General features: G+C 38.2%; 1 long non-coding RNA gene and 1 other non-coding gene across 2 annotated transcripts; one reads left to right on the top strand and one right to left on the bottom strand.

The window, feature by feature from the left end:
- Positions 1–2,954: 2,954 nt before the first annotated feature.
- Positions 2,955–3,061, bottom strand: LOC145561085 (small nucleolar RNA R71). Its single transcript, XR_014093668.1, has one exon. It is a non-coding gene; the product is annotated as a small nucleolar RNA R71 (small nucleolar RNA).
- Positions 3,062–18,153: 15,092 nt separating this feature from the next.
- LOC145559603 (uncharacterized) lies at positions 18,154–19,651 on the top strand. Its single transcript, XR_014092798.1, has 3 exons — positions 18,154–18,563; positions 18,832–18,884; positions 19,099–19,651. It is a non-coding gene; the product is annotated as an uncharacterized LOC145559603 (long non-coding RNA).
- The last annotated feature ends 239 nt before the right edge of the window (positions 19,652–19,890 follow it).

Here is a 19,890-nt window from a genome sequence, read left to right as displayed (position 1 = left end):
TATAAACATTAACAATATTGAGTTGTAAAATATTAAGAATTTATGATTAAAAAAGTGTTAGATCAACATTTAGTAATGTTTAATGCTTCCTCTGTAAAATCTCGACCGATTTTCCTTAAAAAAAATACTTCATCTGTTTTTTATAAGTTGACATGTTCCATTTAGCTAGGCATGTTTGCCAACACATACTTTTAAGGAAAAATTTCCACCATTAATCTCAACTTTACCTCATCCGCCAACATTAATCCCAACTTTTGTTTATTCACTATCACTCCCAACTTTGTACCCTATTAATTTCTATTACACCCAACCGGTCGTCTAACTTGATGTAGCAGGTTGCCTAGACACGTGTCCACACGTGATAGGTCTAAACAAAATTTAAAAAAAATATAAAAAAAAAACAGAACCAAAACAAAAACAAAATTACATAAAAAATAACAAAAAATAAATTAAAAACCCCAACCCCTTGACCAGCAGGACGTGGCAATCTGACACCTCCGGCAACGGCGCCCCTGTCGTTTTCGGCAAGCGGCAGCCGCGCCGGCAGGGAGAAATAAATCCCTTGGTCTATCGTCCACGCGGCAGCCGCTGCGAATCCTGATCGGCGACCATCGACCTTCTCCCTTCCCCAGTTCCCCCGCCGTTTTCTCCCCCTTTACCACCGTTATCGCCCCTTCCCTGCCGGATTCCGCCTACCCATCCTTTTCCCCAATCGAATTCTGCCCCTTTCCCCGTCGAATTTCTCCCCCTTTCCATTCCCTGATCTCCTTTCCCCGGTTTGGGTGCGCGATAGGAGGGACGATGGGGTTGGGGTTGTGGTTGTGGTTGATGTATCTATTTTATATAGTATTTTACCCCCGTCCCTTGGTCATAATTAGTAGTGTTTTTGGCTCTTTAGAGCCACTTTTATTACTAATTGGTGTTTTCTAGTGTTTTCGTAAATTTGGTTGACTTTTGTAGGGATTTGCACTTTTGGAGCATTTTCCCGAGATATTATGGAGCAATTACGAGCACCGGAGAAGCACGACCAGTTTTTATAGCCCAGGGCCAGTTAGAGTCATCAAACCGGTGATTAAGGGCTCGGTATATCTGATACCGGGGCATTTGGACCGAGTATTCAAGACCTGAAGAGGAAACCCATATTGGCCAGAAGAATTGGAGCCCAATCGTAGTCCAATTAGTGGCCCAAGAGAGCCGCCCAGCCAAAAAGGCTGGCGCCCGGAGGCGCGTCCGTCCGGGCGAGGGAAGCAAAGGTCGGCGCCCGAAGACGCGCCCGGCCGGGCGCGAGAAGCATACTTGATGAGCAAAAAGGCGCGCCCGATCGGGTGGTGCCTCGCCCGATCGGGCGCGTGTTATTATTAGGAGTTAATTTTTGACATTTAAGTTTGTTTTAGTTTAGGATTCTTACGGAGTATAAATACTTCTCCATAAAACGAGTTTTGAAACTTTTTTTTACTCTCTTCTTTACTCTCTTAATTATTTTCTTAGATTTTCTCTCTCTACTTAGCTTTTAGATTAGTTTTCTCTCTCTTATACTTTGTTCTTAATCTATTCTTAATTCCAGATTTGTTTGGTAAAGATTTCTTTTCTCTTAATCTTAGTTATTTATTTTATTCTTTTGATCATGTCTTGTTTTATTGCTTTGATTAGTTTAGTTTTTAATTATGTGTGAGTAGTTCTATTTCTATGGTTTATGGGGATCCATAAATAATATGAAGGGGTAATTTATTGTTGTTAATTGTCAATGCTAGATTAATTTCCTATTGATTGAATTAATGCTCTGTGACTAGATTTGCGCAGATCTTTTATGCATGAGTTTAACAATATTGATTCGAGATTCGACAGATGAGAATTAATGTTTAGGTCTAGTTTAAATAGGCAGGTTAATTTATAAATGGTTAAGTCGAGATTCGAAAGATGAGATTTAATACCGGTAAATTAATTGTGTGATTGTAATACGTAGCGAAAGCCCTTTATGATCTGATTAATGTATGCATTGATGAATGATTATTATATTCTACCCTGGAATATTATTTATTGGTGAACCTATGCCCTAGGTCCTTTTATTCATTGTTTTCTCCCTACTCTTAATCTTCGTAGTTTAGTTTCATATTCAAATTTATATATTGGTTACCTCATAATCTAGATTATATTAGTTAATTAGGAATAGAAAGACTCGTTTCTCTGTGGATTCGACCCTACTTCTCTATCTACATTAGTTAGAGGATTTAGGAAGTACTTTTGATTTGGGGATACGACTTTACCCTGTCAAAATTTGGCGCCGTTGCCGGGGGAACGGTTTTATTTTTATTTCTGATTATTTTTGTAGTCTAGGTTATTTCTTTTTGTCTCAGACACTGGCAAATCTCATATTTTCTTTTAGTTTTTTTTTGTTTATGCTTAGGTGTTCCACATCAGGGTATATCCCATTCGATCCTGAGATGGAACGATCCTTTCATAGACAGAAGAACTTCTACAAGCAAATTCTGGCGGATTCTGGTGATAATAATAATCACTGAGATCCTCCAACTGGTTCTAGCGATTCAGAGGTATCATCAGATCCAGAATCAGAGATGACGACTCCAAAGAAGCTTAGTGATTACTCATAACCAAAGCTTACAGATTTTCCACATCTCACTCCCACTCCGGCTCTTGATGGGGTACAATTTGAGATTAAACCCCAATTTATAACGATGATAGAAAGGAAGCAATTTAGTGGAGCTAAGGGTGAAGACCCAAATCTTCACATTGCAGACTATTGTCAGTATTGTAATACCATCAGGCAAGCCGGGGTCACACAAGACCAAATCAGGGAGATTCTCTTTCCTTTCTCTTTAACTGAAAAAGCTAAATTATGCTTTAATGGTTTAAATAGAACTGCACTTGGTATAACTGACTGGGAAACTCTTGTTTTGAATTTTTATAACAAGTATTATCCTGTTGAGAGAACAGCCGTACTACGGAGTGCGATTCAGAACTTTGCCCAAGAAGCCGATGAAACTCTATATGAGGCTTGGGAGAGGTTCAAGGACCTACAAAGAGAATGCCCCCACCATAATTTGGCACAATGCCAGTTAATCCAAGCCTTTTACAATGGCATTGGAAATTCATCTAGAATAATTTTAGATTCCGCAGCTAATGGGAGATTTATGAATCTTAATGTTGATGATGCAGGTCAGGTTATTGAAGATATGACGATACATAATTCCCAATATGGGAATCCTAGAGGCTTTGCTAACAAGGGGAAGCATAGTGTTGACTCTGTATCCTTTTTGCAAGCTCAATTGACCTCTATCTGCCAAAAATTAGATAATCTTAGCACTGCTAATATAGCTAATGATTCTGCAATTAATAATAATGCTAATGAGGCTTTCTGTGAAAATTGTGGAATTATAGGTCATTGGGAACAAGATTGTAGGAGTTTTGTGGAGCAAGTTAATGCCTTTCAAGCTTATAGGCAGAATAACCCATACTCCAACACCTACAATCCTGGGTAACGGAATCATCCGTACCTTTCCTACCGGAGTACTAATGTTCAAAATCCACCACCACAAAAACCACAGGCGCCACAACAACAGCAGCAGAAATATTACCATCCCAACGCTGGCCAGAAGAACCAACCACAACAATCCTCCTCATCTTCCGACCCCGCTTTGGTAGAAATTAGAGCGATATTGGTTAATATGCAGAAGCACATGGAGAGTAGAGATGCGCAAATTGATTCAATTCTAGCACATAATAAAATTGTAGATAATCAAATTGCGCAACGTTTTGCTACTGTACAAGCCCTCCAACAGGGAGCTTTGCCGGCACAGCCGACCAGGCCTACGGATCAAGCCTATGAAATTACTCTAAGGAGTGGTTCAAACTATGAAGGGCCCCCTATGCCCAGATGAACCTGTTTTATTAAATAATGCTAATCTTGATTCCATTAAACCAGACAATGTAGCTAATAGCCCTACAGGGCTAAAGCATAATACTAACATATCTAATTCTACATTGCAGGGTACGACTCCAGAGAAGGTGGCCACTCCAAATAAGAGCAATAATGCTCCAAAGCCGATTATCAAACTTCCATTCCCCAATCGTTAATTGAAAACAAATTTGGATAAGCAGTTTGGTAAGTTCCTGGAGGTGGTAAAAGATTTGAAGGTAACAGTTCCCTTCACTGAATTAATCACACAAATTCCTGCATATGCAAAATTTATGAAAGAAATATTGACAAGAAAAAGGTTTATTAGTGAGGTAAAGACAATAGCTTTCACTGCAGAGTGTAGTGTCGTACTTCAAAATAAATCTCCACCTAAATTAAAAGATCCGGGTAGCTTTTCTATCCCTTGTCATATTGGCAATCTAATGATTGATAATGCATTGTGTGATTTGGGTGCTAGCGTTAGTATTATGCCATTATCTGTGTGTTCCAAGTTGAATATGGGTAAATTAAAAGCTACTAATATTACTCTACAAATGGCCGACCGTTCTTTCAAATACCCCTTAGGTGTTTTAGAGGATGTCCCCGTTAGAGTAGGTAAATTTTATATACCTGTTGATTTTGTTGTTCTTGATATGGCTGAGGATATGCAAACCCCGATCATTTTGGGTAGACCATTCCTTAACACTGCAGGAGCAATTATAGATGTGAGAAGTGGTAAATTAACACTATCAGTAGGGGACGATAAAATTGTTTTTAATCTTAATAATACCCCTAAAAGCCCCATGACAGAGGAGAAATGCTTTAGTGTTAATGTGGTTCAGAATTATTCTAACAAGCCCCAAGCTCTTGAAAAAGATCCCTTGTAGGCGGTATCTTGTGTTGCATCCCTTTCAGATGAGATAGACAAATGGCAAAAGGAAGTTGATGCAATAGAAAGAGCCCTCTACACTGTCGGTCTTGGTTTTGAGGACGAAAAGATGGAATCAATCAAGCAAGTTGTGCAAATTGAGCCTACGGCAAGTGTTCCGCCAGATCGAGCTACGAGTATTAAATGCAATGACAATTTGAAGCAACCCTCAATCAAAGAAGGATCTTTGGTGCGTAGCATTGAAGAACCCCCAATGCAAGTCAAGGAGGATCCACCAGATAAGGTGAATTGGCGTCCCACAGGGCATGTCAGGAAGCCGCGTCGTAGCCAAAACACCGCTCGACCAGGTGAGAAACCGCCCGATCAAGTGTTAGGCCAAGGGTCCTAGTTCTTGTACTTGGTAAGAAGGTCGTGCGGGACCTAGATAAACCAGCGCTTTGCGGGAGGCAACCCGTATTTTTAATGCTTTTTAGACTAGTTTTTTCTTTCTTTTTCTTATGAGAGGAGAGATGAGGGAATTTTATGAGTTCTATGAGTTTTTTTATAGTTTTGAAGGAAAAGAGTTAGGCAAAATTTGAAGAAAAGAAGAAAGCAACAAAATTCGACAATTAGCCTCGGGCCCAACCGGGCGAAGCTCGCCCGACCGGGCGCGAAAATCGTCATATACGGACATATTCATCCGCCTGATCGGGCAAATCTCGCCCAACCGGGCGCAAGAAGAGACCAAAATTGCATCATCAGATCGCCCGATCGGGCAAAGGGCGCCCGACCGGGCGCGAGAGTATATGAAATCGGGTAATTTAGATCGCCCGATCGGGCGAGTTCCGCCCGACCGGGCGCGAGAGCACAGCAAAAATTAAAAACCAGATCGCCCGACCGGGCGCGACACACCCAGCCTACTTCTTCTTCTTCTTTCTTTGTTTTTTCTCATTTCAATCTCTTTCCTCCATAACTTTCTCTCTTTAAAAAACTTAAATCCTCTACCTTCTCTCTAAGTTTTCTTCTCCTTTTCTCATCCAAATCCAAAACTTTTTACATATTATTAATCCTCTCTTCATCCTCTACATTTCTATATCAAAATTTTCGAATTTCATTCAAATTAATTTTCATACCCATTTTTACCATGGTTTCAAAGAGGGCTCGATCTATTTTCGGTAGGAGTTCTAGCTCGAGGGAGGAGTTTGACCCGGATTTACAACTCCTGTACTGGCCAATGATTCGTATTGCTAGCCAGGAGCAAAAGGAGAGGCTAGAACACCTAGTCGGGCGCGAGGTAATTCCTTCACGGTGGCTACACCTTCCTACTTTAGAATCTTATGGATTGTATGATTTTATGAAACGATTTTTAAATGACATAGGCATGAGAAAATTCGTTGATTTGCATTATCCTACATACCGTGAATTAACTTGTGAATTCTTGTCTTCTTTGAAAGTTGTAAATAGTAGAAATGGACCGAATTTAATTTTTAGGTTGAACAATAGGAATATTAGTTTAACTTATGTGGAATTTTGTAAATTGTTTGAATTAAATTCTGAATTACCACACCAATGGCATGCTGAATATAAAATGGGTGACATCTATTATGCTCTGACTGGTTTGCCTACTCCCGACCCCCAACATGCTAGTACCAAACCTATTCATCACCCTATCCCAAAAATCTGGCAAAGATTTGCGGGTTTGTGTTTTTTAGGTAGGAATGAGCCCCATAACGCCCAAACTAACGAACTAGCTGTTATAGGACACTATGTGTATGGGTTTGGGAAATTGAACATAGGTAGGTACATTGTTCACCATTTGAGCAGACATGCCACAGCCAGTACCCAATCTCGCACCCCCATTCGTATAGGAGGCCTTATCACTAGAATAGCAGTGAAAAAGGCCGGTTTTGTTGAGGGTGGACCCCGCCAACTGACCAACTGTGGACTAGATACCTATATGACTGCTATATATTTTGAGGAGTTGGGGTGGGTACGACTGGACAGTGAGCAGACACCCCACTGGTGTATTAGGACTGGGACCGAGCAGCCTTTGCCCATCTTTTCCCTACCTAGTCCTGACTTGACCGCTTTTCCCCCCGGGCAAGCATCTTACACATATGACCTTTTAGTTGCCAACGCTAGGGGGCAAGCACCACCAGTTCCACCACCCCAGCCTCAGCCTCAGCCCGAGGTAGCATTTTCTCCACCTCGCATATCTCACTCCGTCCCCCATGTTGACTCTGACCCAGTTTGGGACCTTCAGAGTATAGGTCAGGCTTTAGGCCTTATCGAGCATTCCCACACTAACCTTAGGAGGATGGTAGGCTCTATAGACCAGAGGTTAGGGTACTTGGAGAGGAACTAGGGTAGAGCTCTCTACCCTATGTATGATGATTATGCTCGTCGGGGCAACATTCCCGATGATGCTATTTACCCTGACTGGTTTCAGCCTCCACCCCAGGGATACGATAGGGATCCCACTGCCCATGGCATTTACACTGACTATTCTGCCTTCCATGGGTACGACCAGGACATTCCTTTCGGGGGACCGGCGGGGGGGACTTTTCATGCTGATTATTTTGGTGGTAGCTCTTCTGGTGCAGGTGGTGCAGGTGGCAGTGGAGGTGCAGGGTTCGGCTCCATGGATGAGGATGATCAGGACTAGCTATGTTGGGCTAGTTCCCGAGCCAATGAGGACATTGTCTGATTCTGGCTTGGGGGAGATTTTGGATTAGGTATCTTTCTTTTTCTCTTTTCTTTTATTTTTAGTGTGTTTTCTTAGTTTAGATTTATTGCTTTCTAGGTTAGTTTATCTGCTTTCTTATTTATGAAAAATCCAAAAAAATTGAAAAAATTTAAAAAAAATCCAAAAATACGTTCCAATGAATTATAAATCATGCTTCCCTGTGCCCCTTACTTGAGAAAATTTGTTTTGATTCTTGGTTATTGATGATGAGCATTGTGGATTAGTTGATCATGATTTGATGTTTGATTGCCTTGAAACCTTAACATGTGTCAATTTTGTCCAACTACTTGTGAATATAGTGTTTGACTAGTTGATTTGGTTAGGAATGTATGTTAGTTCCTGGTATGTCAATGAATTTGAGTATTGGTTCGCAACTATAAGTAGTGTTTATATGATTCATTATTATGCACATTGAGGAGGACGAAGGCATTCATTCTTTTAGGTGGCCTCCAGATGGTTGTAGATACATTTGTTCCCTTCTTGCTACCCATGTTGTTGCCTTGACTTTTTGTTGTTTATTAGCCACATTACAAGCCTATTTTGCCCCATTGGTTACTAGTCCCAAGCTTGGCTTGGGGGAGCTATTAGTGAGTGAGGTGAGGGAGTTTGTAGTGTGCTTATTATTTGCACAATTTGGGTGGGATTTGAGAAGTTATTTTGTTTTTTGATCATATTTATTTTTTGATGAGTTTGAAAGTATTATTTTCTTGAGAAAAAAATAAAGTATGATGTTATGAAAAAAAAAAGAGAGAAGTTCAAGAAAAAAAATAAGTGAACTTCAATAAAAAAATAGAAAAAAAAGTGTTCAATGTTCAAATGTTCTAGTTGGAGGTTAATCAAAGGAAAGGAAAAAATAAGAGCGCAGCTTCAATGAAAAATTCAAGTTTGGAAATAAAGTTTGTTTATTCACTCCACTTCTTTATTATTATATCTTATGAGTGAAATTGTAAGTGTTGGGATTGTTTATTATGATTGGAGTATATTTGGTTGGTGTTAGAGTTGGTTATGTAGGAGATGTTGATCATTATTTATTTTGATCATGGGTTTTTGATGTGTCTATTTTATATAGTATTTTACCCTCGTCCCTTGGTCGTAATTAGTAGTGTTTTTGGCTCTTTAGAGCCACTTTTATTACTAATTGGTGTTTTCTAGTGTTTTCGTAGATTTGGTTGACTTTTGCAGGGATTTATGCTTATGGAGTATTTTCGGGAGATATTTTGGAGCAATCACGAACATTGGAGAAGCACGACTAGATTCTATAGCCCAGGGCCGGTTAGAGCCATCGAACCGGTGATTAAGGGCTCGGTATAGGTGATACCGGGGCATTTGGACCGAGTATTCAAGATCGGAAGAGGAAACCCAGATTGGCCCGAAGAATTGGAGCCCAATCGTAGTCCAAATAGTGGCCCAAGAGAGCCGCCCAGCCAAAGAGGTTGGCGCCCGGAGGCGCGCCCGGCCGGGCGGGAGAAGCTAAGGTTGGCGCCTGGTGACGCGCCCGGCCGGGCGCGAGATTATTATTGGAGAAGTAAAAAGGCGCGCCCGATCGGGCGCGTGTATTGATTAGGAGACGATTAACGTCGTTTTAGTTTGTTTTAACTTAGGATTTGTACGGAGTATAAATACTCCTCGGTAATACATTTTTAGGACTCTTCTTCCACTCTCTCTTTCTCTCTCTTTCCTTTTACTCTTTCTTTACTCTCTTAATTGTTCTCTTAGATTTTCTTTCTCTTAAACCTTTGTTCTTAATCTACTCTTAATTCCAAATTTATTTTGGTAACGATTCCTCTTCTCTTAATCTTAGTTGTTTATTTCATTCCTTTAATTATGTCTTATTTTATTGCTTTGATTAGTTTAGTTTTTACCATGTGTGAGTAGTTTTATTTCTAGGGTTTATGGGGATCCATAAATAATATGAAGGGGTAATTTGTTGTTGTTAATTATCAATGCTAGATTAATTTCCTATCGATTGATTTAATGCTCTGTGACTAGATTAGGCCTATCTTTTATGCATGAGTTTGACAATATTGATTCGAGATTCGAGATATGAGAATTGATGTTTAGGTCTAGTTTCAATAGGCAGATTAATTTATAAATGGTTAAGTCAAGAATCGAGAGATGAGATTTAATACCAGTAGATTAATTATGTGATTGTAATACGTAGCGAAAGCCCTTTACAATCTGGTTAATTGATGCATTGATGATTGACTATTATTGGTTCTTGGTATTGCATGATAATTTCTTATTGAATTGTTTTAACGCTTTACAATTACGGCTTGTAAAAGTATAGGAATATTGAATTGATGAATCGAGCAGATGTTAATTTGATGTTAAAGGCTATTTTCAATAAGAACTTAGATCTAGTAAATTGCGAGAGCTTGTTAGATCTATGTTGATTAATAAATTGCGAGAGCCTGTTAATCATGTTATTTATGCAATGTCAATGATTGATTACTATGTTTTACCCTGGAGTATTATTTATTGGTGAACCTATGCCCTAGATCCTTTTATATATTGTTTTCTCCCTATTCTCAATCTTCGTAGTTTAGTTTCTTATTCAAATATAAATATTGGTTACTTCATAATCTAGATTATTTTAGTTAATTAGGAATAGAAAGACTTGTTTCCCTGTGGAGATCGACCCTACTTCCCTATATACTTTAGTTAGAGGACTTAGGTATTTACTTTTGATTAGGGGATACGACTTTACCCTGTCAGTTTTACTAGGATTTGCTCCCTTACGCATAGCTTTTCTCTCACTTGTTCCCAAATGATTCCTACCCTTTACCTTAGCCTTACATTACAAGCTTTAAAGACCTTCCGACCTTTGTGCATAGAGTTGTATGAATGTGAAAGTGTTGTTTATCAATGCAAGTTATGATTTGACACATTTCGAGTCGACTAGTAGGTTGAGCGTTCATTGTTTTATACACACGAGAGTGTGAGTTGGGAGGGCATTGTTCACATAAAGGGGTTGGTTGGAGAGCGATCGAGTACATCTTTTACTCGCCACATAAATGAGAGTTGAGTGTGTGAGCACTAGTCTTGAATTCTATATGCTCTTGTGGTTTGCTCTATTTGACAATTGTTAGGGAAGAAAGGTAATTGGATGGAATTGATTGGTTGATTTTGAAGCATGTTTATTTGATTTACCCTGAATTGTTTGTGCTTGATTTTTACTTTTTGGGGTGAAGCATATTTATTTATTCATTGATGAGATCTTTGCCTAGGACAAGCAAAGGTTTGGCTTGGGGGAGTTTGATGTATCTATTTTATATAGTATTTTACCCCCGTCCCTTGGTCATAATTAGTAGTGTTTTTGGCTCTTTAGAGCCACTTTTATTACTAATTGGTGTTTTCTAGTGTTTTCGTAGATTTGGTTGACTTTTGTAGGGATTTGCACTTTTGGAGCATTTTCCCGAGATATTATGGAGCAATTACGAGCACTGGAGAAACACGACCAGTTTTTATAGCCAGGGCCGGTTAGAGCCATCGAACCGGTGATTAAGGGCTCGGTATATCTGATACCGGGGCATTTGGACCGAGTATTCAAGACCTGAAGAGGAAACCCAGATTGGCCCGAAGAATTCACTGGATGAAAAAAGTGCTTTGGCAGCGGTTCAAACCCGGTCTAAGGCACCGGTTTGAACCGCTGCCTATGTGGGGGGTGCCAAATACCCCCTTTTTAGCACCGGTTCAAAACCGGTGCTATATATCCAATTAGGCACCGGTTAACCGGTGCCAAAAATGAACCAAAATATTTATTTCGTTGGTTTTGGCACCGGTTAACCGGTGCCAAAACTGCCCAAAATTATTTATTTTTTTTTTTGCCTTTTTTCACCTAAAAATTAAATCAACTAAAATAAATTAGAACTTCAAAATATAAATTAGAACAAGCGCAAAAGACAATGAAATATATCAATATATTAAACTGTTATTGTACAATACAAAAAAAAAATACAATGAATTATAATCATACAATAAAATTCAACGTTAAATTGATATTGAAAAATACAAATAAAAATTACAACATCAAAAACAATATTCCAAAATCAAAGTCTTGAATCCTTGTGCATCAATTAACACCTGCATCAATTAAAACCCAGAAATCAATAAAACTCACAAAAAAAATGCAAAAAAAAACACCCAGAAAACTCATGCATCATGTACGAACTCAAAAATCAAAATAATTTAATAAAACCCCAAAAAAATCGAAACACAATTAACCAAAAATGTTTTGAATGTGTTTTAGATCCCAAAATTTTCGAAGATCAATTAACCCCAAAATTTCGAAAAGCAATTAAACCCCAAGATTTTCGAAGATCAATTAACCCCAAAAATTTCGAAATCAATTATTCCCAAAATTTTTGAAATCAATTAAACTCAGAACCCAGAAAAATCAATTAAATGCAAAATTTTCGAAATCAATTAAACTCAGAACCCAGAAAATCAATTTCGAAAATCAATTAAACGCAAAAAAAATTCAAAATCAATTTCGAAATCAATTAAACTCAGAACCCAGGAAAATCAATTAAAATTATTTCCAATCAATTTCGAAATCAATTAAACTCAGAACCCAGAAAAATCAATTAAAATTATTCCCAAAATTTTCGAAATCAATTAACTCAGAACCCAGAAAAATCAATTTCGAAAATCAATTAAACGCAAAAAAAATTCAAAATCATCCCAGAAAATTCAAAAATCAATTAAACCCATCAATTTCGAACAATATTACAACAATCAAACCAAAAAAAATCAAGGCATTTACCAAAAATAATCAAACCCAGAAACCCTTACCTCGAATATTAAACCCAGAAACATGCAGGTGGCGGCGGTGGTTAGTAAACCCTTACCTCGAATAATAAACCCAGAAACATGTAGGTGGCGGCGGTGGTTAGTAGCGGCGGTGGTTAGTAGCAGTGGTGGGCAAAAGATAGAAGGGAGAAGAAAGGTCGGAGAAGAGGGGGGAAAGAAGAGGAGAGCGAGATCGGACAGAGAAGGAGGACAACAGAGAAGAGATCGTTTCGTTGTGGTCGGAGAGATCGAGAAGGAAAAATGATAGAGAAGAGAGGAGAGAGAAGGAGGAGAGAGAAGAGAGAGGCAGCTAAGGAAGCTGAGTTCTCATTTAGGGTTAGGAATATAAAGGAAGCTAAGGAATAAAGCTTGACCGGTTTTTTTTTTTTAAAATCTAACAAGGGCACCGGTTCAAACCGGTGTCTTTTTTATTTTTGGCACCGGTTTAGGCCAAACCGGTGCCTTTTCTCATGTTCTAAAATCCCGCCCATTTCTAGACCGGTTTGGCCTGAACCGGTGCCATATGGGGGCTGCCTATTGCTATTTTTCTACTAGTTATTGGAGCCCAATCGTAGTCCAATTAGTGGCCCAAGAGAGCCGCCCAGCCAAAAAGGCTGGCGCCCGGAGGCGCGTCCGGCCGGGCGAGGGAAGCAAAGGTCGGCGCCCGAAGACGCGTCGGGCCGGGCGCGAGAAGCGTACTTGATGAGCAAAAAGGCACGCCCGATCGGGCGGTGCCTCGCCCGATCGGGCGCGTGTTATTATTAGGAGTTAATTTTTGACGTTTAAGTTTATTGTAGTTTAGGATTCTTACGGAGTATAAATACTTCTCCGTAAAACGAGTTTAGAAACTTTTTTTTACTCTCTTCTTTACTCTCTTAATTATTTTCTTAGATTTTCTCTCTCTACTTAGCTTTTAGATTAGTTTTCTCTCTCTTATACTTTGTTCTTAATCTATTCTTAATTCCAGATTTGTTTGGTAACGATTTCTTTTCTCTTAATCTTAGTTATTTATTTTATTCTTTTGATCATGTCTTGTTTTATTGCTTTGATTAGTTTAGTTTTTATTATGTGTGAGTAGTTCTATTTCTATGGTTTATGGGGATCCATAAATAATATGAAGGGGTAATTTATTGTTGTTAATTGTCAATGCTAGATTAATTTCCTATTGATTGAATAAATGCTCTGTGACTAGATTTGCGCAGATCTTTTATGCTTGAGTTTAACAATATTGATTCGAGATTCGACAGATGAGAATTAATGTTTAGGTCTAGTTTCAATAGGCAGGTTAATTTATAAATGGTTAAATCGAGATTCGAAAGATGAGATTTAATACCGGTAAATTAATTGTGTGATTGTAATACGTAGCGAAAGCCCTTTATGATCTGATTAATGTATGCATTGATGAATTATTATTATATTCTACACTGGAATATTATTTATTGGTGAACTTATGCCCTAGGTCCTTTTATTCATTGTTTTCTCCCTACTCTTAATCTTCGTAGTTTAGTTTCATATTCAAATTTATATATTGGTTACTTCATAATCTAGATTATATTAGTTAATTAGGAATAGAAAGACTCGTTTCTCTGTGGATTCGACCCTACTTCTCTATCAACATTAGTTAGAGGATTTATGAATTACTTTTGATTTGGGGATACGACTTTACACTGTCAGTGGTCGTGGAGAGTGAAGGAGCAGGGGAGGGTGGGTGGTGGTCGTGGCGCCGACACCGGTCTGGGCGATGATCAGTGCTCCAGGGGAAGATGTTGGCTGGCCGTGGGTGGGTAGGTACGGGCTGTCGCTGGCTTGTTTTGGTTTTCTTTTTTTTTCAATCTTTAAATTTATTTTTTTATTTTTTTAAATTTTAACCTATCATGATGTTACACGTGTGCAACTAATCACAAGTCAGCAAAATTTAACTCTTCAACCGGTTCCAAGTCATTTAGGTGCAATAGAAATTAATCCCATACAAGCTGGGAGTGATAGTGAATAATCGAAAGTAGGGATTATTATTGGCGGACGAGGCAAAGTTGCTTGGGATTAACGTGGACAACACTACGTGAAAAAAGGATTTTGGCACCGGTTCAAACCCGGCCTAAGGCACCGGTTTGAACCGGTGCCAATGTGGAGGGTGCCAAAAAGGGGTTTTAAAAGGCACCGGTTCGAACCGGTGCCAAAACTCGGAATTGGCACTGGTTAACCGGTGCCAAAAATGGACAAAAAAAAAATAATTTTGTTGTTTTTGGCACCGGTGCCAAAAGTGCCAAAAATATAATTTTTTTTTTTTGTTTTTTCCACTTAAAAATTAATTAGTCTAAAATACATAACAACATCAAAACGTAACATAAATCGAATATCGATTAAAACACATCAATATCATCGAAAATTACAACATCAATATCATCGAAAATTTGCAATACATAATCAAAAAATAAAAATTACAACATATAAATACAAAAAAAAATTACAATATTGTTAATAAAAAAAAAAACAACAAAAACACCATTATTCTGAAAAACGAAAAAAAAATTCAAACCCTAAACAACAAAAAAACCCAGAATTTAATCCCAAAAATTGAAAAAAAAATTCAAACCCAATCTGAAAAACGAAAACCCAGAAACCCAATCTGAAAAACCAAAACGCAAAAACCCAAAATCTGAAAAACCCAATCTGAAAACAACAAACCAGAAATGCAAAAACAAAAACCCAGAAACCCAATCTGAAAACAAAAAGTGAAATCGAACAAAACCCTTACTATTTGGATTTTAATCGACAAAAACCCAGAAAACAAAAAAAATTGAAAGAGAAGTGAAACAAAAACCCAGAAACGCAAAATAATTGAAACAAAAAACCCGTTGAAACCCAAAAACGCAAAAAAATTGAAACAAAAAACCCTTAATGTTGTTGTTGTTGTTGTTGTTGTTGTTGTTGTTGTTGTTGTTGTTGTTGTTGTTGTTGTTGTTGTTGTTGTTGTTACGGTGGTGAAACCCTTGTTGCGGTGTTGTTGTTGTTGTTGTTGTTGTTGTTGTTGTTGTTGCGGTGGTGGTGTTGTTCTTGTTGCGGTGGTGGTGTTGTTCTTGTTGCGCTGGTGTTGTTGTTGTTGTAGAGAAAGAGAAGTGAATGGGACGGAGAGATCGAGGAGCGAGAAGGGAGATCAAGGAGAGAGAAGGGAGAGGAGAGAGTGAAAGAGGCGGATTGAGAGGAGAGAGAGGAGCAAGCTGCGCTTTTAGGGTTTTAAGGAGAGATAAGGCCGTTTTTTTTTTAATAATTAAAAGGTTCGGTTCGCAAAGGCACCGGTTCAAACCGGTGGCCTTTATGTTTTAGGCACCGGTTTGAAGTGAACCGGTGCCTTTTCTTCTAGTTCAGCTTTGTACCAATTTTGTAGCCCATTTTTGGCACCGGTTTGGACTGAACCGGTGCCAATTAGGGAGTGCCTTTTTGATATTTTCTACTAGTGCAATTTTTCCTACTTTTAAATGTAAATATTTTTAGTTACATGTGAAATTCGAAAAATTGTTGGGAATAATCCCACCTTTGGGGCATCCGCGAAAAATAATCCCACCTTTGTACCCAATCCGCTCATAATGGTCCCAACCGGTCATGTAACCTGTTATAACAAGTTACTAGATACGTGTCGGCCAGTGATTGGTCAAAAAAATAATAAAAAAATAGTTAAAAAGTTTTAATTTTTGTAAGAAAAAAATAAAAATAAAAATTAATTTATTAACTAAAAACCCCAACCACCCTCCTCGCCACCTGTTCCGGTTGTCCTTGCTGCCGAACTCCCCTGTTGTAACACCCTAGAAATCTCTTTCTTTTAAAATACGTGTTTTGCCCTATTTAAAACTTTAAATAGGAAAATCTAAGATATTACCGCCATCGTGAAAACGGCTAAAGCAACTATCAAAGACACATAGCAGAAGACCCTTCTTTAAAATATTTTAAAAAGACTCAACTAAAAAAGTCATTCACGAAAGTAAAGTCAAACCAAAGTAAAACAAAGTCGAACCTACAACTTGGAACCATTGTAGGCCCTTAACAAACAATCCAATTTAAAACCTTTATGCTAGTCTCGCAATAGAAATATCATAATATAAATAAAAGCAATAACACACAATAACTTATGGAAACTAGCATGATTCGCTCTTCACTCATGTCCATCATGAATATGCTTCATCACCTGAAAATCTTCTTTCTACTTGTTTCCACTACTGACGCGGGTTAAGACTAGGTCGTTGAAACTAATCCTCGGTCAAAACTAAATTTGTAAACACTTAACCAACCCAAATACTAGTATAGAGGCAAGTCAAGGGTCGAACCCAAGAGAATGGAGGGAAGTTAACTATTGCTAAAGTTAAGCTATCTCGAAACGTAAGAAGGAATGTAGGTTGTCTAAATCAACTAAACAAACAAGCAAACACAAAGTAACTCAATATATCAAACATTAGGGAATTAGGATCCACATATACTTGCAATGAGTACACACTAATTGGGCTGGAGATTGATTAATTCGAGTATTGCGAGGGAAGATAGATAATGCAATCAAAAGAGCTCGACAAGCTATCTCCTAGAGGTCAAACTAGCGCCAACTACGTAAGACTCTACTAGGAACGTCACAGGCCAAACTTAAGCGATAAATGTGAGCTACAAATCAATGGTCCGTATCAATGTAGACACACAATGCAATCTAGCATGAAGAACAAGGTTGATCACTCCTTCCAATCCATACACATGCACAAAATCAATCAACCAATTAAATCACAATGCTAAATCAATCAAAAACCTCCCAATTAGCTAATAATCCATCACTAATACATGCTTCACCACATCCCTAGTAAGCAAACTACTCACAATCCATTAAAGAAATAAAAAACAAAGTTATGAAATTCATCAAATTCATCAACATCATTCCAATTAAATTAATTCAATCAAACAATCAATAACCTTGGACAATCAACAAAACAATTGAAATCATATTGAATTAAAGTAAAGGAGATTCTTACAAACTTGATCAAATCAAAGGAAACGTACTTGAATTCAAACCAATTGCAACTTTCATCAATCACCAATCACCAATCACCAATCGTCAATCTTTAATGTTTCTCTTGCTACAAAATCTAAAATCTAGAAATTCTCTCTTTGAGAAAATCAAACCTAATTCTAATTCTAAGCTCTCTAATTCCTCCTTCTCTCTCAAAAAATTCATTCTTACTCTCAAAATAGAAGAAAAGTCTATATATAGTAAAAGTAACAAAGAGAAATTAGTTAGATCGTCCAAAATAGACCTGTACAGGCGCGGTCCTCTTCAAGAGAATGTGCAGTCACACAAAACTGAGTACGGAACAGGGAGAGCAGGTGGCGCGCCCGTGCCTGGGAACAGGGCAGCCCTCTTCACCATCACTTTGATGTTCCTCGTGCGCTCCACTCGATGCTCTTGATAAACACGGGACATGGCAGACCCAAAATCACCTCGATGGTGGGTTCAACACGAGAATTCGTGCCCCCACGGCTTGAATGCACGGCCTAAGGTCAAATGGAACTTGTACTTCTCCATGCTTGAGCTTCAAATGGAGAACATTAAGTATCCTAATCAATGCCAAACTTGGGAAGGGGTCTTGGGAATCTTTGGATAACGAACTTAACTTGAAAAATTAAAGAAAACAAACAAATAAAAGGGAAAAAGACAAAAAAAACCAAGAAATGCATGAAAATGGAAAAACAACTAAGTAAGGTGTAAACTAAAGAAATCTTCAACTCTTTAAAAAGTCCCCAAGCACCCTACTATAGCACCAAACTTACTCCTAAATTTACTGTTCCTTAGGAATAGGGAAATACCGCCTTTGCCCTTTGCCCCCCTTACTGGAGCACCAAAATTCTAGGGGTAGGATTGTCATTTTGATTTCCTTCGTTGCTTTGTCCCCTTTCTCTTTCCCAGGGTCGTGCTTCCATCTTTCTCTTTCTCTCTCTAAAATCAAACTTTCAAGCTTACTTTCTCTCTCATATTCTTCTGGAATCATCATCTCCAAATTTCTTCAATTCACTTGTTATTGATCACCGTTGCCATCCCCTTTCCCTCTTTCCATGGATTGCCCTAGGATTTTTGAACGGTGGGTGAAGGGCGGTGGTGGTAGCGGTTGTTTCAGATTTCCAGCTGTTGTTTCATATTTCTAGCGGTGGTGGTAGCGGTGGTTTCACGTCCGATTTCTTTTGTAGAGCTTCAAAAGCTAACCCAGATGCTTCAAGAGGTTTGTGAGCTAATTTTTACTCAAACTCTTAAAATCGTTGTTTGTTTTGGAACTGGTTTTTAATTTGTGCGTGTTTTCGTATTTAATTGCTACTTTTGTGCTAATTTTTGTTGTACTATGTTTAATTTTCAATTTTTGTTAGTTTTAGGGTTTAAGATTCCAATATATGTCCTGGATTATATTTTGAGGGCAGATTAATCTTGGGCTTTTAAGTTCAGTTTTGGCTCATGTGTTTATGAATTTTGATTTCATGTTTGTGGGTTGGCAGAATCACCAGTAGAAATCTTTGCAGAGAAGAAGAATATTGCTGGAGTTGACAATGTAAGTCCCAAGCTCAATTTTTCAAGCACATACAATAGTGATTTTATCCCCAATTTGAAGATCTGGGTTTTTTAAGCACATACAATTATTTTTTTCATCTTTTTTTTTATTACGTTTGATTAGCCTTCTTATTTAATTCTTCGATTATATAATATATGTTTTTTATTGTTCAATTTATTTGATTATTTCTACTGAAATTAACAATTATTTTCAGTTGGGTGTTAATGATTCTGCAAATTATCACCTGGGTATAATCTGATAAGGCTCAATTATCATGGAGATCGGTTTTAATGGCAGACTTGCGGGATTTGAAATTCATGGGTTTTGCACCATGGAAGGTACTGTAAGTGTAGACACCCATTTGTGTCTCCCCAAAACCAAACCCAGTGATGAGTACCTTTCGCGTCGAATCATCATCGAATGAAGCGAAAGTGTGGAAAGTTTAGTGTTGCGGATAGTTTTAATTTCTTTTCTCTTCTCTCTGTTTTTGAAAACTTATTTTAAGAAAACAGCCAATCCAGTTTGGTTGGTCCATGATATGGGTCCAATAATAGTGTAGTTGGATGGGGCTTAACAAGAGCTGTCCAACGATATATTATAAGCCCAATTCCGATGAATATTGAGGAAGTTATGACCGATTTACTAAACTGAGCCCGGTTTGAGCCTTATATGCGGCCCAATGATCTAGGGGAGGGCCTAATAAGATTTATCATTCCTAATGCAATTAGGAATGGTTTTATTCTTCTAAATTCTTCTAGAAGGTTCTTTTCATTCCTAATTCAATTAACATTGATAAATTGACTTTTGTTGACTTTTCATAGTTTAAATTAAAATCAAAGAGAATTTTTGAGGAAAATACGATTTTATCCTCCTGTACGGCAATTTTTATCTGATTTTAGGAAAACGCGTAATTTTCCAGACCAGCGCCAAACGCAGCTGTAGCGCCTGGCGCCAACAGCCAGCGTTGGCGCTGGTTCAGTTTTACGTGCGCCAAAACTCTGTTTTG

Source organism: Chenopodium album, chromosome 9 (assembly GCF_948465745.1).
Source record: "Chenopodium album chromosome 9, dcCheAlbu1.1, whole genome shotgun sequence".
Taxonomy (NCBI): domain Eukaryota; kingdom Viridiplantae; phylum Streptophyta; class Magnoliopsida; order Caryophyllales; family Amaranthaceae; genus Chenopodium; species Chenopodium album.
Note: the sequence above shows the minus strand (reverse complement) of the source record. Positions and strands in the feature narration are given on the sequence as shown.